The following is a 23,782-nucleotide window of genomic DNA, read 5'->3' as shown; positions in this document are numbered from 1 at the left end:
ATACACTAAAGCTGTCATCTTTATTTGGCCAATTAGCAGCATATGAAAGAGTGATAATGCATAGGAAGAGAATTTGTGTTCCAAAGTAGTTCACTTTAATATCCAGTGTATATGCTGAGAGTCAGATAACAGATAACAGATATTAATGACAAATTAATAAGAATCATTGAAAGGTTTGTAAAGATGAGTTCTTTTGTTTGAATTAAACCTACTTCAGGAGATTGTAATTTTTCCCCCTTTATCAACTATCAGAAATTGGATAGTATCCCTAGTTTATTTATGAAATTTTTTTTTGGCTTTTATCACTTGACATAAATGGACTATGAAGAAAGCAAGGTGAGCCACTGTAACATATTTCTAAAATCTAAGAGAGTGAAGTGCAAGCAATGCAAAATTACTACAGAACGCCTGTTGATTGGGAGGAGCAAAGTCTTTCTTTAATTAGTTGACATAATCTTTTGGGAAAACTGGATTCTTCATGAAATTTGGAGAAACCTCAAATCAGTGCAACCCCATCTTTAGGAGTTGTCTTAGGGTTTGTGGGCTGCCATCATCAATATATTGCTCCCCCATTACCCAGTTTTTTTAGTTTGTTTTTAATTATGGAAGTAATAAAATAATATTCTAGAAAGATTACAAGTAAGATAAAACATCTTACCATTTTAACAGCAGTCCAATTTTCATACTTTGGGCATCCTTTCTAACTGTTTAACAGTTTTTAAATACTTAGTAAGTGCCAGGCAACTCTTTCTTTGCCTTGGTTCTTTTAATCCTCATGATGACTACAGGAGGCCCTCATCCTCTTTTTAGAGGGAGTAATAATTTCCCTAAGGTTATAAAGCTACTAAGTCAGAAAGTTGTGATTAGAAAGCTAGATATTTGATTCCCTAGTCCAAACTTCTTAATAAGTATCTTACATAGCTGGAAGCAGTATTAATGCAAATTTGTATCCTCCTTTCACCACTTAATACAGCATTATAATATTTCCCCACTTGAGGACATAGTCTGTTATTATTTTACTAGTATGTTTCTTCTTTGGTAGCATTGGGTTTTTTTCTCAGATATGCCCTAACTTCCTTATCCATTTTCCTATGATGAGGCATTGTATTATTACCAAATTTCTATTTCATAATTTTATAATTAACACCAAGGTGAATATTTTACCATATAAAGCATTTTCATAATTTAGTTTTTTTCATATAGGTTAAGAAGTTTGAAAGTTTCTAATTTTTTTTGATACACTATATAAACAGGACTTTCTCCACTGTTTTTGTTTTGGTTAGGATTCCAAAGGATATGTGACAAAAATCTCCATCTTCTAAAGAGTGATGCTCGATCTCTTCCTCACAGTCTGATATCAAACCCGAGTTGGAGGAGGCAAGTTCAGGTTCAAAATGGAGATACAACCCCACCCCGACTTGGCTGTCACCACTGCGGGGAGGAGGGCCATGATCCAAGGGAACCAGAGCAATTGAGAAAACTGTTTATTGGTGGTTTGAACTTTGAAACTACGGATGATAGTTTAAGAGAACATTCTGAGAAATGGGGCATACTCACAGATTGTGTGGTGATGAGAGACCCCAGACAGAACATTCCAGAGGCTTTGGTTTTGCAACTCACTGTTGTGTTGAAGAGATGGATGCTGCAATATGTGCTTGACAACACAGGGTTGATGGGCATGTAGTGGAACCAGAGAGAGCTGCTTCTAGAGAGGATTCTGTAAAGCCTGGTGCCCATCTAACCATGAAAAAAATTTTTGTTGGAGGTATTAAACAAGATACAGGAGAGCGGGAGGGAGCACGAGAGCTGGAGGGAGCAGGCGCGCGGGAGCCACAGGCATGCCGGTAGTGCCCCCCTTCTGGAGCCTGGGCTCATGCGTGTCCTCAGGGGCAGTGAGGGGACTCCACTATTTACTATGAGACAGGCTGCTAGGACCAGGGACCCCTACCCTGCAGTCCCCTCGCCATCCCAGGAGTGTGAGTGCGAGCTGGATGCAGGGCTCACCAAGTTCCTGCCAGCTAACTAAAAAACATCTGCACAGTTCTCTGCCAAAGACTCACATGGACCCCAGGGCTGGCAGAGTAGTGACGGAATCCTGCAGGAGCAGGCTGTTTCGGGAACCTACAAAGCAGGAGGTGTCTGGCCATCGATCTGGAGAGACTGCAGCAAAATTAATGCTTGCTCAAGGTAAAACTGCAGGTTTCTAACACTGAACTCAGAAGACTTGGGAAGGTAAATCCCTTCCCCCCAAGGCTAAGGGCTGCAGCACTTCCTGAGAACTGCCGGTCACACAGTAGCGTACCCAAGTCCCATGTCCCCCAAATGCATGAACCCCAAGTCCATGTTCCCTGAGCCCCCCACAACCCACATTTCACAGACATACATACCCTGAGTCCACGTTCTCCGGGGCCTCTGTTTCCCGAGCCCAGCACTTCTGGAAATCTGGCATTGCCCTAGTCCTCCGGTCTCAGACTAACTCTGGGAGGGGGAGGGTTTAAGTGGGAGGGGCAGAGGGGCCTGAGGAGTACGGGTTCAATTGTCTGGTGCCCCCCTTTTTATTGAGTTTGGAGGAGCATATCAGCTGACTTAGGGAGAGTCTGGGAAGAGAGGAGAGGCGAATCTGCTGAGAGAGCCAGATATACCTAAATGCCCTGGGATAGGAAACTTAGTCTAAGAGAAGGTGGAGTCAGAAAATTAGTACACCTCAGTAGTACACCTCAGGGAGAGGGACAGTAGGATGAGCTGTGCAGGTTTCCAATAGCATATTTAGAGTTCCTGGCAAGGGGTGGGTGCTCTCACTCAAGAAATTAAGAGACGTTATTTTCTGAGGTGAGTTGGTTCACCAGGGACCCATTTGAATCTCCTACGGGAGCCGTCAGATAACCTTCCTACTGCCCTGAGAGAGAGGGAAGTGAGGAAGGGAGATTGAGGGAAGCTCAGACTCCTAAGCAGTTTATTCAATTGCAGAGAGGATTCCTTGCCTGAGGCCTTGTCTCGTCTTTTTTTTTTTTTTTTTTTGCTTCTTGGTTTTTCTTCCTCTTTATCCCCCCACAGCCCTCTTTTTTCTTTTTTTTCTTTCTCTTTTTCTTGCTTGATTTTTTTCTTTCTTTTTCCCTTTTTTATTTATTTTTTCTTCTTTTTCTTTTTTTATATTAGGTGCTGCAGGCATCATTTCTTATTTGCTGTGCTTCCTCATCCTCAGTTTCCTCTTTTCTGTGTGTACTGATTTTGGCTAACAATGCTATCCCCTTTTCCATTACATCTTTCTATCCTCCATCATTTATTGTTTCTCTTATATTTCACCTCTCTTTGTTTAGCCCCAATGTTTCTGACTTTTATGTCCAATACCTCTATTCTGATTTCTATCTTTTATTCACTCTTTATATTATTGTCCTTTCTTTTCTCTTTCTCTCTCTACTGACCACACTGGCCTTCTAATTCATATTATATTCCTCCCCATATTCAGTTTACTATCTCATTATAGGTACTCCACCTTTTTACTGTTATAACTCTACACAGCTTACATTAATTCAATATCCATTCTGCTAGATCTCACATCACTCTTCTGCTAACATGCACTATCAATACCACTATTATATTCTTCTTTTCTTACCCCTTTTGCTTTTTCTGGCCCTAATATTTTCCTTCAAGGGAACTAGCTAACAACAAGGAAATAGAATAAGAAGCACAAAGTGACAAAGAGAAGACTTAACATGCACACAAAAACAACAACTAATTAAACCTCGAGATGAAGAAACTAATCAACTGTGTAAACCCAACAAGATAAAATGATGGCCAGAGAGCAACAAAAAACTAAGACCGTACCAATAATCAGGAAAACATGGCCCAATCCAATGAACACTAAAAACCAGGAAGGAGAGTAGAACATTCAACAACTGATTAAAGCTCTCAAAACATGTATCATGACCAATTTAATGAAGTGAAGGAAGAGATTAAGTATATTAAGAAAACACTTGAAGCGGATACAGAAGAAATTGTAATCATATGCAAAAAAGTTAACAAATATGATGGAGATCAACAGCACAATCCAAGAAACCAAAAATACACGCTCAGTAAATAAGAACAGATTTGAAGAGGCAAAGGAAAGAATTAGTGATGTGGAATACAGTACATCTGAAATCAAACAGATAGTAGAATTGATCGATAAAAAGATAGAAAAAATACAGCAGGGACTTGGGGACCTCAATGACAATCCAAAATGCACAAACATATGCATTATAGGCATCCCAGAAGGAGAAGAGAAGGAAAAGGGGACAGAAAGGGTGTTGGAGAAAATAATAGCTGAAAACTTCCCACACCTATTGAGGGAGATGCATGTACATGCCCAGGAAGCACAATGCACCCCAAACAGCATAAACCCCAACAGGCTTACCCCAAGGCATATACAAATTATCCAATGCATAAGACAAAGAGAAAATACTAAAAGCAGCAAGAGAAAAGAGAAACATCACATACAAGGGAGGCTCCATAAGATTAAGTGCTGATTTCTCACCTGAAACCATGGAGGTAAGAAGGCAGTGGTATGACACAGTCAAGGTACTAAAAGAAAAGAATTTCCAATGAAGACTACTCTATCCAGCAAAGCTAGCATTAAAAAATGATGGAGAGTTCAAAATATTCACAGATAAATAGAAACTAAGAGAGTATGCCAACAAGAAACCTCCCCTTCAAGAATACTAAAGGGAGTTCTGCAGGATGAAAGAAAAAAACAAGAGAGACAGAGCTGGGGGAAAGTGTAAGAACAACTAAAATGACAAAAAGAGAAAAAAAAATCAAACAACATATGACATACCAAATCCAAAGACAGTATGGCTAATAAACATAATTCCTTGAAGTAATAACACTGAATGTCAATGGATTAAACTCACCTGTCAAGAGACACAGATTGGAAGATTGGATACAGAAATATGACTCATCTATATGCTGTCTACAAGAAACACATCTTAGACCCAGGGATTCAAGGAAATTGAAAGTGAATGGCTGGAAAACAATCTTATAGGTAAACAACAACCAAAAAAGGGCAGAAATAGCTATATTCATATCAGACAAAATAGACTTTAAATGCAAAACTATTGTGAGAGACAAAGATGGACACTACATATTAATGAAAGGGATAATCTTTCAAGAAGAAAGAACAATTATAAACATCTGTACCCCTAACAAGGGCACCTCCAAATATGTGAGGCAAACACTGGAAAAACTAAGTGAAGGAATACATGCCTCTACAATTATAATGGAGAACTTTAACAAACCATTATCAACATTAAACAGAACATCTCAACAGAGAATCAATAAAGGCAGACTGTGAACAATATATTAGAGGATCTGGACCTAACAGAAATATACAGAACATAACACCCAAATACAGCAGGATATACATTTTTCTCAAATGCACATGGATCATTCTACAAGATAGACTACATGCTAGGTCACAAAGAAAGTCTCAAGGAATTCAGAAAGACTGAAATCATACAAAATAATTTCTCTGACCACAGTGGAATGAAGGTGGAAATCTGCAAGGGCCAGAGACCCAGGTTTGGCACCAAGATATGGAAATTAAACAACACACTCTTAGAAAAACTGTGGGTGGAGGAGGAAATCTCAACAGAAATTAATAACTACCATGAAACTAATGAAAATAATAACACAACATATCAAAACTTATAGGATGCAGCAAAAGCTGTATTGAGAGGGAAATTCATACATCAAAAAAGAAGAGCTAAAACTGAAGAACTGCACAATTGGAAGAATTAGTTTTAAAAAAACAGCAAACTAACCCTAAAGAAAGAAGAAAGAAAGAAATAATGAAGATCAGAGCAGAACTAAATGAAATAGAAAATAAGAAAGCACTAGAAAAAATAAACAAAACCAAGAGCTGATTCTTTGAGAAGATCAATAAAATTGACAAACCCTTAGCTAGACTAACAAAGAAAAAAAGAGAGAAGATGCAAAAACACAAAATAAGAAATGAGAAAGGGTATATCACCACCAGCCCCACTGAAATAAAGACTATCATAAGAGGATAATTTGAAAAACTATATGCCAACAAGAATGACAATTTAGAGTAAATGGACAAATACCTAGAAACACATAAGCAACCTACATTGACAAAAGAAGAAATCGATGATCTCAACAAACCAATCACAAGTAAAGAGATAGAATCAGTTCCAACTAAGAAGAGCCCTGGGCCAGATAGCTTCACAGGTGGATTTTACCAAACATTCTGGAAATAACTAACACAAATCTTGCTTAAACTCTTCCAAAAAATCAAAATAGAAGGAACATTGCCTAACTCATTTTATGATGCCAACATTACCCTAATACCAAAGCTAAACAAAGACACCACAAGAAAGGAAAATTACAGACCAATCTCTCTAATGAACTCAGATGCAAAAATCCACAGCAAAATTCTTGCTAATCATATTCAACAGCACATTAAATGAATTACACACCATGGCCAAGTGGATTTCATTCGTGAAATGCAGGGATGGTTCAACATAAGAAAATCAATTAATGTAATACACCACATAAACAGATTGAAGGAAAAAAATCACATGATCATATCTATCAATGCAGAAAAAGCATTTGACAAAATACAGCACTGCGGCGGCTTGCTCAGTCAGTGGCGGTGGGGGTGCTCTGCCCCACGTTGGGCGCCAGCTGCGGCGGCTTGCTCAGTCGGTGGCGGTGGGGGTGCTCTGCCCCACGTTGGGCGCCAGCTGCGGCGGCTTGCTCAGTCGGTAGAGGTGGGGTCTGGCTGCGGACGAGGGGTCGGTCCAGCTCTGGACGAGGGGTCGGTCCCGCTTGGGACGAGGGGTCAGTCCCACTTGGGACGAGGGGTCGGTCCGGCAGCAGACGAGGGATCGGTCTCACAAGGGGTTGCGCGGTTCGGCTGACGGGGTCGCCCGGCGAAGCCGGCGACGAAGGGGTCGCCCGGAGAAGCCGGCGACGAAGGGGTCGCCCGGAGAAGCAGGCGACGAACTGGGGACAAGGGAGGCCAGGCCCTTGTCGGGGGCTCTCAGGACTGGAGGGCGCACGGCAGAAGAACTACCGCGGAGACAAAGTAAACACGCAAGTCCACTTTACTGAGGGAGAGGCAACAGTTTTATAGGGGCTGGGGAAGGCTGATTGGTCGAAGCCACGCCCTGTTCTGATTGGTTGCCGGCGAAAGGTCAGTGGGCGGTACTGGGCGGGGGAGGGGTGGTGGTTAGGGATTGGCTGTCGCTGTTGCTGGGGGAAGGGGCAGGGTTTCGGGATTGGTGGCTGCTGTTGCTGGGGTGGAGGGCAGACTTGAGTTTCCCGCCCACGCCTGGCTGTTGCTGCTGTCGGGGGAAGGGAAAAGGGCGGGCTGGATTTTTCCGCCCACACCTGGCTGTTGCTGCTGTCGGGGGAGGGGAAAAGGGCGGGCTGGATTTTTCCGCCCACACCTGGCTGTTGCTGCTGTCGGGGGAGGGGAAAAGGGCAGACTGGAATTTTCTGCCCTGCGCCTGCGCAGGGAGAAGGAAGAAGAAGGGTGCCGCCCCACAAGGCATAGGGTGGCGCCATCTGGGAGGAGGGGTGGCCGCGGAAGCATGGCTGCCGAGAAGGGGAGACCCGAGGGCACTCTGCGCCCATGCCGAGCTTCCTTCAGGGGTGGCGGTGGGCCCGACCAACCACCCTATTATGGGGGCAGCGGAATTAGGCCTACCGCGGCCGCTCCCCTGCCAGGCCAGCAAACCACACTTCAGCCCGAGGGGTGACCGCACAGCACACTTGATAAAAACACTGCAAAAGATAGGAATAGAAGGAACTTTCTGAACATGATAAAGGATGTATATGGAAAACCAAAGCTAACATCATTTACAATGGTGAAATCCTAAAATCTTTCCCTCTAAGATCAGGAACAAGACAAGGATGACCACTATCACCCCTTCTATTTAACATTGTCCTTGACCCGTGTGGAGCTGGCCCATGCGCAGTGCTGATGCGCGCAAGGAGTGCCGCGCCACGCAGGGTGTCCCCCGCATAGGGGAGCCCCACGCGCAAGGAGTGCACCCATAAGGAGAGCCGCCCAGCGCGAAGGAGGGAGCAGCCTGACCAGGAATGGCGCCGCCCACACTTCCCGTGCCGCTGCCGACAACAGAAGCGGACAAAGAAACAAGAAACAAGACGCAGCAAAAAAAAAGACACAGAAAACCAGACAACAGGGGGAGGGGAGGGGAAATAAATAAATAAAAATAAAAGAAAAAAGAAAAAAAAAAAAAAAAAAACATTGTCTTAGAAGTACTTGCTTGAGCACTGAGGCAAGTACCAGATATAAAAGGGATCCAAATAGGAAAGGAAGAAGTCAAAATTTCACTATTTGCTGATGACATGATCCTATACATAGAAAGCCCTGAGAAGTCTACAACAAAGCTTCTAAAACTTACAAATGCGTTCAGTAAAGTAGCAGGCTATAAGATCAATGTGCAAAAATCAGTAGCATTTCTGTACACTGATAATGAGCAGTTTGAGGAGGAAATCAAGTAACAAATACCATTTACAATAGTAAATAAATCAAGAAACAAATACCATTTAGAATAGGAAATAGGAAATCAAGAAAAAATACCTAGGAATAAATTTAACTAAAGATGTAAAAGACTTATACACAGAAAACTACACAACACTGTTCAAGGAAATCAAAGAAGACCTAAATACATGGAAGAATATTCCCTGTTCATGGATAGGAAGACAAATATTATTAAGATGTCTATCCTACCAAAACCGATCTACAGATTCAATGCAATCCCAATAAAAATCAACATAGCATTTTTTAATGAACTAGAAAAAGTAACTATGAAATTCATTTGGAAAGGAAAGAGTCCCCAAATAGCCAAAGACATATTGAAAAAGAAAAATGAAATTGGAGGAATCACACTACCTGACTTCAAAACATACTACAAAGCTACAGTAGTGAAAACAGCATGGTATTGGCACAAGGATAGATGCACTGACCAATGGTACCAAATTGAGAGTTCTAATAAAGATCCTCATATATACATTCATTTGATACTCAACAAGGCCACCAAGCCCATTCAACTGGGAGAGAATGGCTTCTTCAACAAATGGTGCCTAGAGAATTGAATTTCTATATATAAAAGAAGGAAAGAAGATTACTATCTCACACCTTTTACAAAATCAACTCAAGATGGATCAAGGACCTAAATGTAAGAGCCAAGACCATAAAGACCTTGGAAAACAATGTAGGGAAGCACCTACAGAACCTTGTAATAGGGAATGCCTTCATGAACTTCACACCCAAATCATGAGCAGTAAAAGAACAAATAGATAAATGAGACTTCCTCAAAATTAAAGCCTTTTGCACCTCAAAAGAGTTTGTCAGGAAAGTGAAAAGAGAGCCTACCCAATTGGAGAAAATATTTGGTAACCATATATCTGATAGGAGACTTATATCCAGCATATATAAAGAACTCCATATCTCAAAAATAAAAAGCAAAACAACCCATTTTAAAAATGGGGAAAATATTTGAACCAATGCTTCCCAAAGAAGAAATACAAATGGCTAAAAAGCATATGAAAAAAATGCTCAAAATCACTAGCTATTAGGGAAATGCAAATCAAAACTACAATAAGATACCATCTTACTCCCATAAAACTGGCAGCTATCAAAAAAACAGAAGACTACAAATGCTAGAGAGGATGTGGAGGACTGAAAACATTCATCCACTGCTGGTGGGAATGCAGAAGGATACAGCCATTCTGGAAGATAGTTTAGTGTTTTCTCAAAAAGTTAGCTATAGATTTTCCATATGACCCAGCAATTCCATTGCAGGTATATATCCAGAGGAACTGAAAATAAGGACACAAACTGATATATGCACACCAATGTTCATAGCAGCATTATTCACTATTGCTAAAATTTGGAATCAACCCAAATATCCATCAACAGATGAACGGATAAATAAATTGTGGTATATACATACAATGGAATACTACTCAGCTAAAAGAAGGAATACAGTACAAACACATGTGATAATGATAACATGGATAAATCTTGAGGACCTTATGTTGAGTGAAACAAGCCAGGTAGGCATTGAAAGACAAATACTACATGACCATTCTGATATGACACAAGCAAACCAAGCTGTCTCAGAGAGTTAGAGACTGAAAGACAGGGTTAAAGGAATTTGGGGGGGAGAGGAAGGTTGTGAGCTGACACCTATATGGGTGAAGCCTATGACAAGCTGGAGGTAAGATTTGTACAGGGAGGGGATAAGATGGGGGCATAACTTTGGGTGAGGCTTTGCCGGCTTGAGAGGGGCCAGGGTTGGGAGGATGGGTCAGATGGTCCAAGGAATTGGGGGGAGGGTTGGGGGGAACATTTGAGTATGGGAGACAGTCAGGTATATGGTTGAAACTATAATGTTGAGAAAACTCTTTAGAAAACATAATAAGGAAGGATTACTTGTTTAGGGTGCTTAAGGGGGGGGCTCATCTCACACGGTCAGATTTCTAGGGAGTGTGTGAGTGTTCATTTTGTCATAGTGTGTTATATCATTGGGTGGAGATCCATACAATGAATGTGAAGGTGTACTCACATCCTGGGAAGATGTTCTCGAACAGAGGGAATTGTGTCTCTTGAGAGAATCTGGGGCTCCCAATCAGTTAGGGCAGTCTAGTATGTGAAGCCCTCAGCACTGTTGCAAATATCTGCAACAATACTGCACCACTGACCCCTCAAGTAGTGAAGATTGATTGTCACTGTGGGGCCTGAGGGGAGGGGAAGAGAGGTACAGAATAGAAGGAAGCAGGGCAACTGGGGGGCAATGGAAGTGTTCCACAGGATTGTGCAATGCTGGATATAGGACATGTTAACTTACACCAAAACTGTATAAAAGTCTATAAGCTAAAATGTAAACCATAATGTAAAACATAAGGAAACTAATAATTTTAAAATGTGTACAGTCTAAAATATAATCCATAATGTAAAGTAAAATGGAACCACATTTGATAGCTTTGTTTCAAAATCTGTACATCAGCTGCAGCAAATATAACATGAACATGTAAAAATATCATTGCTGGGGAAAGGGGAAAAGAGTTTGATGTTGAATATATGGGAGTCTCCTATACAGTAGGTGTGAATTACTGTGATCTAAAACTTTTTTGAAGACAAAATTAAAAATTAGAGAAAAAAAAAGAAAGGATGTAGACACTGAGGAGGAAATGAAAGAAGTGCCTTGCCATTGTACATACAGGGCAACACCTATTACAGTGATGAAAGGCAAAACATTAAAAACAAAGCTTTCTAATATTTTTCCTTTTTTAATACACCATCTTATTTTTACTTTTAGTATTTTTAAATTAGTATGTATTCTATTTCTAACCTTTAAGCCCATTACTATATTTCAATTTCCTATTAATTGAATTTGGCATTATATTAGACTTCATTGTTGAAAAAGTTTTGGACCACAGTGAGATTCAACTATGGCAGGGGAGGAACTCTGCTGTGGGGTGTTATTGATGGGGAGCACATTGGTAGGAGGGAGTTCTCCAGGGCATGTATGTAGGGACATAAAAATGTTCTGATGTATGTTGGATATTTTCATAGTAGTTACAGTTACAAACATCAACTGAGGGAGTGCTGAGTTCCTAACCAGGGGAGCTCTGTCACATTCCCCAATGAAACAGCAATAATCCTACAAGTGCAACGGCAAAGACCAACAAGGAAGGATGGTTCAATAATGAGCTCTTGATATTGATGACTATGCTTGTGAGCCTGTGTGCCTGAAATATGCACTATACCCAGAGCTGCAGTGTGCCTAAGAGTTACCTCCTGAGAGCCTCCATGTTGCTCAAATGTGGCCACTCTCTAAGTCAAACTCAGCATGTAAATGCATTACCTTCCCCCCAGCATGGGACATGACTCCCAGTGATGAGCCTCTCTGGTGCTGAGGGATTACTACCAATCACTGCTGGTGATGCAGCTAGAAAGAGACCTTGAAGAAAAGGGTCAACTCAGATCAGCAGAATATCTCAGCCTACATGATTGGATCATGTGTTAAAAACTGCTTTTTGACCTTGGATAAAAAGGGGAAATGGCAAAGACAAATGAGTTTATATGGCTAAGAGGCTTCAAAAAAGAGTCAGGAGGTCATCAGAGGGGTTGCACTTATGCACACCTCAGCAAGACCCCAGAAAAAGCCAAATTAGATACAACCCTAGGAACTGGTTCTCCTGAAGGCTATGGAGACCCACAGGGTATATGGTCATGGCAGATGCATTTGGAGTTCTATGCCATGTCAGAGGGCCCTACTTTGGAATTTGTGCTCCTAAGTGTGATAGAGCTAGACTCAGATATGACCTTTCTACACATGCCTCTTCTGTCACTTTTGCTGAATGTGTGGTTGGCACTACAGATGGTGTATACTCAGGGGACTTGAATCTCTGGACTGCCCATGTGCCAGCTGGGCCCTGAGCCTCAGCAGAGTTGCAACTCCTACTCTCTGGTTTGTTGGATTTACCCACGTCAGCTAACAGGGAAGTGAAGATGGTCAACCACCATACCAGGAAATCAAGAGTGCCTACAACTGCAAGCAGAAGAATTGCATCCATCATCCATGCGGAATCTAAGCCCCATCTTGATCTAGAGGTGGAGTGAACATCACCATCCCAGGGGCCACACAACGGAGGATAAAATATGGAGTAGAGTGGACTTACTGATATTCTACTACAAAAATATTGTGACTAGTCATAGAAAAAATTGTAGCATTGAGGTGGAGAAAGTAGCCACAGTAGTTACTGAGAGGGAAGAAGAGATGTGATGTGGGGCATTTTGGGGATTTTGAGTTGTCCTAAATGATATTGCAAGGTCAGATGCCATAACCCACTGAATGTACTGGGGGAGAGTGTGAACTACAGGGTAAACTATTATCCATGTGGTGCAGCAGTACTCCAAAATGTGTTCACTGAGTGCAATGAGTGTGCCACAATGATGGGAGGGGTTGTTGGTGTGGGAGGAGTGGGGTGGGGAGGTGAGGGGTATACAGGAACCTCTTATGTTTTTTGTTTAAAGATTTAATTATTTATTTATTTATTTCTCTCCCCTCCCCCACCCCTCCCCCATTGTCTGTTCTCTGTGTCCATTTGCTGTGTCTTCTTTGCTCGCTTCTGTTGTTGTCAGCAGCACAGGAATCTGTCTCTTCTTGTTGCGTCATCTTGTTGTGTCAGCTCTCTGTGTGTGTGGCACCATTCCTGGGCAGGCTGCACTTTCTTTTGTGCCGGGAAGCTCTCCTTATGGGGCGCACTCCTTGTGCGTGGGGCTCCCCTACACAGGAGACACCCCTGCGTGGCACGGCACTCCTTGCATGCATCAGCACTGTGCATGGGCCAGCTCCACACGTGTCAAAGAGGCCCAGGGTTTGAACCGCGGACCTCCCATGTGGTAGACGGACGCCCTAACCACTGGGCCAAGTCCACCGTCTTATGTTTTTTATGTAACATTTTTTGAGATGAATATATCTTCAAAAAATACAGTTTACAAAAATGATGGGGATGGGGGGTGGGGAGTGGTTTATATGGGAACCTCTTATGTTTTTTAATGCAATGTTCTTTGTGATCTATTTACTTTAAATAAAATAGTGTTAAAAAAAAAGAAGATACAGAAGAATATAATTTGAGAGACTTTGAAAAGTATCACAAGATTGAAATAAGTTATGGAAGTTGTGGAATACAGGCAGAGGAAAAAAGAGAGGATTTGCACTTGTGACTTTTGATGATCATGATACAATTGATAAAAATTCCAAAATACCACACTAATAGTGGGCATAACGGTGAAATGAAGAAGTCCCTTTCAAAACAAGAGATGCAGTCTGTTGGATCACAAAGAAGTTGTGGAGGTAGATCTGGCAACTTTATGGGCCATGGAGGGAAGTTTGGAGGAAGTAGAAGGAGCTTTGGCCACGGTGGAAACTTTGGTGGAAGAGAAGGCTGTGGTGGTGGATGTGGTGGCAGCAGAGGTAGTTATGGAGGAGGTGATGGAGGATATAATGGATTTGGAGGTGATGGTGGCAACTACGGCGGTGATCCTGGTTTTAGTAGTAGAGGGGGCTAAGGTGGGGGAGGACCAGGATATGGAGACCATGGTGATGGATATGGTGGGGGGGGGGGGGGGCGAGGATATGATGGCTACAATGAAGGAGGAAATTTTGGCAATGGTAACTATTGTGGTGGTGAGAACTATAATGATTTTGGAAATTATAATGGACAACAGCAATCAAATTATGGACCCACAAAAGGAGACAGTTTTGGTGGAAGAAGCTCAGGTAGTCCCTATGGTGGTGCTTATGGATCTGGTGGTAGAAGTGGTGGATATGGTAGCAGAAGTGGCAAAAAACTCAACAGAAAATGGGCACAGTTCTTAGTTGGAGAGCGAGAATTTGTCAGGACGGCTGCAGATTACTTTGAGACAGTCATCCCAAATGCTTTAGAGGAACTGCACAAATCTGCCACAGAAGGAATGATGCTCCATAGTCAGAAAAGCTGCTGCAGCTTAAACAGAAAACCCTTCTTGTTCGGTACTGTCATAGCCACAGTTTGCAAAAAAATGCAGCTATTGATGAATGCAATGCAGTGTCAATTAGATGTATATTCCTGAGGTCTTTTATCTGTTGTAACTTTGTCTTTGTCTTTTTCATTTCATTATATCAGTACATTGCCCTGTAAATTGTGGTAGTGGTATTAGGAATAAAAAATTAAGGAATTTTTAACTTTTCAGTATTTGTATAGTCCAATTTTTATGCATTTTAGTAGAGAAACTGAACAAAATGCAGTTTTGAAGGTGTTTCCTTGTGAGTTAACAAGAAAAGATCATTGTTAATTACTATTTTGTATGGATTTTGCTAAAGTTAACTGTAAAGAAATACCGGCTGACTTGTGGTTTAAGGGGACTCTTTTCTCCCTATTTCCAAACCTGATATGAATGGACACTGACTTATGGAGAGAATAGATATTTTCTATGTTTGCAATGTGTTTTAGATAGCAACTAGGATTGGGTATTTAAATTAGCATATTTGTGAATTTAATAGTATTAAGATTTATTGTCAAATGAAAAAAATCTCAAAATTTAAAAAAAAAAGAGTTCTGCTTGATCATGTATATATGACCTGCAAAGGGAGTTGCCAAAAACAGATTAACCCTTCTTAGCCCATCATTTACCTTCTGTTATAGAGCAAAGTTTACAAAATAATTAGGAGGATTGGTAAATAATTTTCATGAAACAATTGTCAGTATGCCCAGCATTTCTCTTTCCCTCCTCTACGTTTTTTTCACCAACCTGTGGCCAAGTGAGGGAACTTAAGTCTTGACATATGAGGAATGTGTAAAACAGAGGCTGGCTCTCATCTGAAAAATTCAAAGGAGGCAAGACGTTGTCTGGAAATAATCCTGATGACTGAACCAGTGGAGAAAGTGAAGCCAGTGTGGATGACACTGCAGAGGGAAGTCAGGCATGAGCCAAAGAAGAGAGGATCCCACACAGTTTGCCCACAAGGGCTAAGAACCCCAACACTAAAAGCCTCATTTCCCCCAGAAATAGGAGTTCAGATGGATGTCATACAGAGCTAGGAGAATGGAGTATCACTCAAGTCCGTGAAGACTAGTAGAGTGTGTAGTTCTCATTGGACTCTCCAAAGAGCCCACAAAATAACCCGGGGCAGAAAGATAAGCATTTGGGTCTCTGCCTCACATAGAGGGCACCAGACCCATATAACAAGTATACTGATTGATGGATGCATTATAAGCTCCAATTTCTCTTCTCTAACCCCACATGACCAAGGAAGAGCCAGAAAGAGAACACAGTGGGCAAGGGAGGAAGAACAGAAAAACAAGTGGAAAAATAATGAAGGATCACCTTCATTATTAGGTTTCTGAGCCCCAAGTCAGGAGTCCAGGGAAGGAGAGCTAAATAGGATGATGCCATGAAAGTCTTCAGGGAGGGGGTTGTTTTGTTTTGAATGCTTGAACTGGGCTTTTGTGTAACTGAGAAGGAGTTTACCAGAAATTTTGTTGAGGAGTAAGGAAGGAAATTAAAGCACAGGACTTTGAAAGACTATTATGAAAGAAAACTACAATTATTTAATGATTTCACCCCTCTGAATCCAGAATGTCCGATCAACCAGTACACGAATATTCAAGTTGCGTTTCAAATCATTTCTACCAGTTTACAATATCACCAGCAATGAGGAAGAAGCTTCTCACTAGCTTTAGAAATAATTATCATTTGAGGTTTATTATAATAGGTGAGATGGAACCTCAGTTAAATGGGAATTTTTTATTGTTTGCATAGTTGAACATTTTTCATTTGCATGTCTACTATTGATATTTGTTCATTTTCAAATTCGTTATAATGCTTTCAAGGTACCTACTAAATAAATTGTTTCTTATAAATTTACATGAAGCATTATAAAAAAGAAATGAATCCTCTTCTCTATTTCATGCAACTATTATAGTAGTCTGTAGTTTTTCTCTTATAGTAAAATTATTTTTTACATAAGAAAATTTAAAAATGTCTCAAAACTTCATATGTCAATGTTTTTCATGTAATTTTCCCCCTTTGGAAATTTGAAGAAAATGCTTATTTTTTCTTTATTCTTTTATTGTGGAATTTTTAATGTTTATGTGTTTAATTCCTTCTTTCACTGGAATGTATTTGTAAGAGGTTTAGAATCTGATAAGCATGAGTTAAGTTTAACTATTAGGCTGGGAAAGTCCTACTGTTTGTATGGTTATATCAGTTTTAATGACATTCATATTATAGTTTCAACACAATTGTCCTCGCTCTCTGGTAAAGACTAAAGAGATTTTCAATTATTAAATTTTCCTTACAGAAAGAATATAGAGAGCTTCTCCCTTTCTAAGCAGGCTGCTTGAGCTCAGCAATCTTTCCTTAGTCACAGCCCCTCCCTGTTAAAATTTACACACCATCTACTGTCAGGGGCACAAAATGCTCTCCAGTGTGTTAATGTCCAAGAAAGGCCATCACCTCTGAATCATTTTTTCCCCAAACATAAATCCTTGGGCCAACAAAGAAAAGTGGTATTTTTCCATCTCCATAATTCCTGTTATTTTAAGTCTATCCTTTAACCACAGGGGCTTTGTATTTCTTTTTCCTTGATAACTCACAGGTTCAAATGTAAAAATTTATTATTATAAGGAACAATTATGAGGTTCAAAGCATATTGTGAGCATTCCATGCTTCTAGCTTCTGGTACTGATATACAGAATGAAATACTTGTGGTTGTCTACTCGCATGAAGTGGACGGGCTCCAACCACTGGTGGCGAGAGGCTTAATGAATGTCTGCCTTCATCAGATCCAGCAGGGACCCAGCATCATGGGAGGTTGCCCAAGTGCCATAGTACAGGCATCTCAAAAACAAACTTTGACCATTTAACTTGCTCATTCAGTTACTCTTCAATGTCAACAATGGCAGCCACCAAAGGGGGGGGAGGGTGGAATTTTGTTGATTTCCTTGCTTTAAACATTATTCTGGATTTTAAGAAATCTAAAATCTCATGCCCAAATCATTGAACTAGGCAAACTGTGGACCTTTTTCAACACCTTTAGTTTTCACTTTTTCAGTGCACCACGTTCAGCATTTTGATAATCTTCTGCTCATAAAGTCTTCCTGATTTAATGAGATAGGATATTTATATGAAATAACAAAAAATATAAAACAAAAGCAGGACATCGTTAATATAATTGCTATCCCTCTCTCTCCCTGTTTATTTTCTATAAGACCAGGCATAATAGTTCCATCTTCTGTGCTTTTAGCACGCTTAAAATTGTATGTTAATGACTTGCATCCATCTTTGCGTTGCCTGGAATACTGAGACTTTTTGAAGACAAAAATGTGTCTTATTCATCTCCATTTGCCTAGCGTCTAACAGTGTCTGATACATGGTAAGTACTTAATAATAATCTTGAATAAATGAATGGCTTTTGATCTAGTATACTTTGAGCACCTCAATATTTTTAGATCATTTGCACATTAATATCATGCTATCAACAATGCTTTTGCTGCTAACTGCTCAGTAGCTATTGATTATAGTAATAGTTTGTAGAGCCCTAAGCAGTACCCAACAGTATAATATAAGTGTGCCTAGTTTTGGTACACTCATACTCAGGCCTGTGTCCTTTTCTGTGACAGGCACTACACATAGGCACCAAAATCAATTCTTTTCCCACTAGATGCACACAGTGAGAACTCATTTTCCATTACCTTTTGCAGTTAGATGTGGCTATATGACTTAATCCTAACCAATGGAATGTGGGCAGATATGATGTCTCAGACCCAGTTCATAACAAAATCCCACAAGTGATCTTTGCTCTCTTTCCTCATCTGTCACTGAAAGAAGAAGAATCTGAGAAACTAGAAAAAAGCAGAGCCACAAGATAGTAAGGATTTGAGTCCTTGAGTGGCTATATGCAAAGCTGCCTGATCAGAAACATCTACTATAAGTCAGAATTATAAGTCAGAATTAAATCATCAGAGCTCTGATATTTGTTTATTACAGTAGCTAATATTAGATTAATTTTGAAATTAGTACTTTAAAGTAGGTTTCTATGATGGTTAATTTCATGTGTCAACTTGGCTAGTTTATGGTGTCTTTTTGTTTGGTCAAATACTGGCCTACTTGTTGCTGTGAAGGTATTTCATGGATGGGATTTGCATCTAGGACAGTTGATTTCATCTACAATCAACAAAAGAGATTGCCCTCAGAAATAAGAGTAATTTCCTCATGCAAACAGTTGGAGGTCTTAATGGCCAGAACAGAGGGTTTCAGTGGTCAAAATAATTTATACCTCAACTTCAACATTGGCTCTTGCCAAAATTTCTAGCCAGCCAGCCAGTCCTGGGGAATTTGGACTCAGGACTTCAATAGTACCTTTACCCATGTTTCCAGCCTACAGCCTGCCCTGTGGAGTTTGGAACTGCCGGCCCCTGTGGTCACATGAACCAATTCCTTATACACTCACACACAGACATACTCACACACATATACACTCATATCCTCCTGGATCTTTTTCTCTGGAGAACCCTGACTAATACATTTGTTAACGTAGCACAACTCAAATTTTGTGGCATCAGATTACTGGTCACCTACTAAGAAGTAGACTGATATCTGGGAATGGGAAGAGGCCGTCCATTCCATGTCATTCCATTACAAAACATATGGCAGAATTATTGACTACATTAAACTGAAAGGTAGACCAGACAACATGCCTACTGAAGCTGTACTTCCTGGATAAGAGGTTGATAAGAACCTGAATATCAGTGTCTATTTATTACCATTGTCTGCCCTTAGCATGATATTACCTGAAAAAGATGGGTACAGCCCAAAACTGGCTTGGTTTAAAGCAGAAATCAAGGTGGATATAGGACCCAGGATCCACAACTTTTAGGACTGGAAAACCTCGCCGCCGCTTCTACATCCCAGGTAAGAGAAATAAATTGAAAAAGGATTTGAATGACAATAACCCAATGAGATTCCTACTGGCAAAGCAACATACCCCTAAGATAAAGATCAGTTCAAGGGTATGGTCTTCAAAACATTGTTTCAGATGGCTTCAAGGAGGCTAAGATTGCCATTGAGAAGATGAGGAAGCAAAGACATAAATCAGGCTTGAAAATTATAGCTATGAAAGAACTTCAAATATAGTTACTCACATGTGGAATTGACTAGAACAAACAGATGAAAAGAACTGTCAGTTTCGGAGAAAATTTTATCACCAAGGAAAACTATGAACATGGACTAAAAAGACTGATTGCTTGAGCTGTAAGATTACTACTAGGTTCTCTTTCTTGACCCACTCCCACTGTTGCTGGCTTTGAAGATGGAGGAAGTGGGCCACAAGCAAAGGGATGCACATGGCCTCTAGAATCTGGAAAAGGCAAGGAAATGAATTTTCCCTCAGAGCCTCCAGAAGGAATGTAGTCTTTCTGACATAGCTCAGTGAGACCCAGTTCAGACCTCTAACCTACAAAACTGTTAAGGTAATACATTTATATTATTCAAACCACTAAATTCCTGGTGATTTGTTATAGCAGCCATAGATAACTAATATACAGCCACCAATATTATATTAAGTTTAGATTAAATGGAAATTTCAAAATCCCTTGTGCTTCTCCTTGCCTCATACTATCAAAACCTATCCTTAGATTGTTCATTCATAATATACAAATGCCTAAATAACAAAAAATAATACTTCCTGGAAATTGTTGAACTTTAGAGGGCAACAAAGCCTTATAGTTAATGCATAAATCTAACCCAGATGGAACTTCAGTCTGTTCTAGAAGGTATGAGAATTATTCTTCTGGCCAGCACAATGACAACACTTAGTCCTTTTAGTTTACCTTCCAATGCTCCAGGACCTTCCTTTTTCTGATTTCAGATGGCCATTTATTAAAGACCAAAGAAGCTATTAAAACTGGGGAAATTAGCTTTAAGATATTTAGGCTATACCGAGCATGAGTTGTAGGACACTGAGAAATTTAACTTTTATCTCTGGCTGGGTTTCTTTTCTTCAAAATAAAAGGAGTTTGAGTTATACTAAATAATCTTTCAGATTCCCCTCAGTTCTATGCTCTCATAAATCAAATGAGTCTGCATTTCTCTAATTGTTACTCAAGCATTTTAGTTCGTTAGTAAATATTAATTTTTGCATGACTTAATTTTGCCCATTATTATTGCCCTTACAATTAATATGCAACTGAGAAGAAATGTGACAATATCAGGTAATATCAGAATCACCAGTCAGGGGAATTAGCATGCTTTCTTCATTTAATTGTAGGGTTAAGAGGCATAGCGTGGCATTCTCTTTTTTTTTTTTTACTATTATCCCCTCCCCCCTTGTGGTTTTTTGCATGCTACCTGCTCTCTGTGCCCATTCGCTGTACGTTCTTCTGTGTCTGTGTTCATTTATTTTATTTCCCCTCCCCCCTCGTGATTTGCTTATTGTCTGCTCTCTGTGTTCACTCGGGGCAGGCTCTTCTGTGTTCTGGTTTGACTCCCTTCTTTTTTGTTGTTGTGTCACCTTGCTGAGTCAGCTCTCCACAGTGTCTGCAACCTGGCAGCACTCTGCAGCGTGGGGGAGAGCTCGCCTTCACAAGGAGGCCCCAGGGCATGACCTGAGGGTCTCCCATATGGTAGACAGGAGTTATCTGATTGAGCCACAGCTGCTTCCTGACATTCTCTTTTGACTCAGAAAAATCTGACCAGAGATCATTAAATATTTAGAGTTTGACAGACAGACATCATACCTGGTTGGACTCATATGGGGGAAGGATAAGGCACGGGATCCTGAAAATGGTCCTAAAATTTGAATGGAACACAAAACCTTCATTACCCAGAGAGCTGAGGACAGGCTCTCTTATTTGTTTGTTCTTATGATATTCTGAACTAGAAATTCTGTTTCACAGTTATTGAAAGAAAACTGAATTACAGATGTGACCAATGATTGAGAAATGGCTGTTGATTCTCCATGTCTACAAAGATTAAACAGGAAACATTGGCCTTGTGGCTCAGCAAAAGGGATTCAATTTTAAAAAAGAAAGAATTGCCCAACGGTGGAAGTGATTAGAAGAGGAAATCATGAGAGATCATAAAATTTGCTTCTCTGAGAGGTGAAAATTGGATAAAATTTTCTTTCTAGATATGTTATCTGAAGGCAGGGAGAAGTCCCATTTAATCTCTTCTATACCTTTGTAGGGAACATGCTGACACTAGTCTCGTTTTTTGTACATTCTTCTCCAGATAAACACACATATAGTGCACATTACTGATACCTTTCCCCCTTTACCATGACTATTTCCCATTCCATTGCAGATGAATGGGAAACAGAAGACTATAGGGAAGTCAGTGTGGGTCCTGAAAACTCTGCCCCTGATGGGAAATCTCCCCCTGAAACATCAAGAGAGCCCAAAACATGCAACATTTTGAATCATGTTTTCAAAGGCTTCTCTTTTATCAAAATTCCTGGTTAAAATTCATTAACCAAGAATTCAGTGATTACATAGCCCTGTACTATATCTGAACCCCAGGCAAGAGATGGAAAGACTTTTTCACTGAGGACCACGGGCAAAGGTACCCTGTAGCCTCCCATGGGGATTGGGTTACTCTGAATGGTCAAGAAGCTGTGGGACTTTGATGTCAATGCTCACGCCATAGTCCGTATGTGATGACCTGCTTGCTTGTCTGCTTTCTGTCAAAGGAAAGCCTCTTGATTCTGTCCAAATACAAAAGCCAAACCCAAAACTCCGGAGGAAAAAAGAGCAGTTCTGTAAACAGATGGACAGACATGCTAATGCATTGGAAACATGCTATTTAAATTCAGACTAGTTAAACAGGATGCCCTTTTGTCACTGACCAAATTGTTAAATTGGTGCCTTGGCAAGAGCCTTTTATACTTCCTCTGAAGATTCCCTGAGTCCATGGCTCTGCAGTGTTAAAACAAACACTAAATATTTTCCTTGCAGTTTACATCCCGGATCTAAATATTTCCAAGCATGTCAAAATCACTTTTCTCCACTGCTCCCTGCAAGGTCCGTGTAGACTTCAGCTGCCAAAGAACCCAGTTGACCCTGCCTTGGGAGGAGCTCATCCCTGAAGAGAGGCAAGCCTCAGAACCCCTGGCCAGAAGCAGTGTGCCTTGCAGCTGTGCCTCAATGCTTGGCAGCCAGAACTTGCTCAGCAGGTGTGCTGTTTGCTGATTTCAACAGACAGGGAGAGAGAGGCTCTGCCCCTGCTGTTTGCTGGATTATCTGCCCTCTTAGTTAGTGGGACTGTCTTCACAAAGTTCCATAAACTGGGTGGCTTAAAGCAACAGCCATTTATTTTCTCACAATTCTGTAGGCTAAAAGTCCCAAATCAAGGTCTGGACAGGGCCGTGCTTCCTCTTAAACCTATAAGGGGCAGTCTGTTCTGACTTCTGGTGGTTTGCTGGCAAGCCATGGCATTCTCACCACATGCTATTCTCCCCTTTGTCTGTACCCAGTTCTCCCCTTCTAATAAGGACACCAGTCATATTGAATTAGGGCCCAGTTTGGCCTCATCTTAACTAACATCTTCAAAGACCTTAATTCCAGATAAGGTCCCATTCACAGGACCAGGAAATTGAACATGTCTTTCGGGGAGGGGGGCACCATTCAACCCATAACATCTGCCATTGTCCTTTTGCATATTCTCAGAGAAGTGCCAAGAGCCTGCCCTGGAAAATTTGTGTTTTATTTCCTTAGCCTTTGGTTTATAAGCCAGTCTTCTAGCTTCCTAACTTTTGCCTCTACTTAGGCTAGATGCATCTGTGAAATAAGGAGAATTGCTTCTCAAGATTCTAGTGAGGAGTACTAATGGACTGGTTCTTTTCATCATATTCCTTGTTTATTTGTATGTGTGTATGTGTTTTCAGTCCAAAATGCAGTCAAAGTTCTCTGAGAAAAAGAAAATGAAGAATCACAATTGTATATGATGCCATTTCAGGCAGTATTTCTTTAAATGTATATCATCATAGGCATCAGCTCTAAAGTGTCACAACACAATAGCAAAGACAATGCTCTGAGGTTTTTTTCATTCTCGTTACTAATGGGAAATTCTCAAATTGCCCTAACAAATTCAATTTAATTGAACTCAACAAGGAAATAATGAATATAACTGTAGACATAGATGCTCTTGTCTTGGGCTCAGTGAGGTATTCCGAAGTAGAGGATAGGAATCCTCCTGCATTTGAGG

The 23,782-nt window shown here is 40.6% G+C and overlaps 1 pseudogene; it reads left to right on the top strand.

Moving 5' to 3' along the window:
- Nucleotides 1–322: 322 nt before the first annotated feature.
- LOC131275142 (heterogeneous nuclear ribonucleoprotein A3-like) lies at nt 323–14,653 on the top strand (annotated as a pseudogene).
- The last annotated feature ends 9,129 nt before the right edge of the window (nt 14,654–23,782 follow it).

Source organism: Dasypus novemcinctus, chromosome 21, assembly GCF_030445035.2.
Source record: "Dasypus novemcinctus isolate mDasNov1 chromosome 21, mDasNov1.1.hap2, whole genome shotgun sequence".
Classification (NCBI taxonomy): domain Eukaryota; kingdom Metazoa; phylum Chordata; class Mammalia; order Cingulata; family Dasypodidae; genus Dasypus; species Dasypus novemcinctus.
Note: the sequence above shows the minus strand (reverse complement) of the source record. Positions and strands in the feature narration are given on the sequence as shown.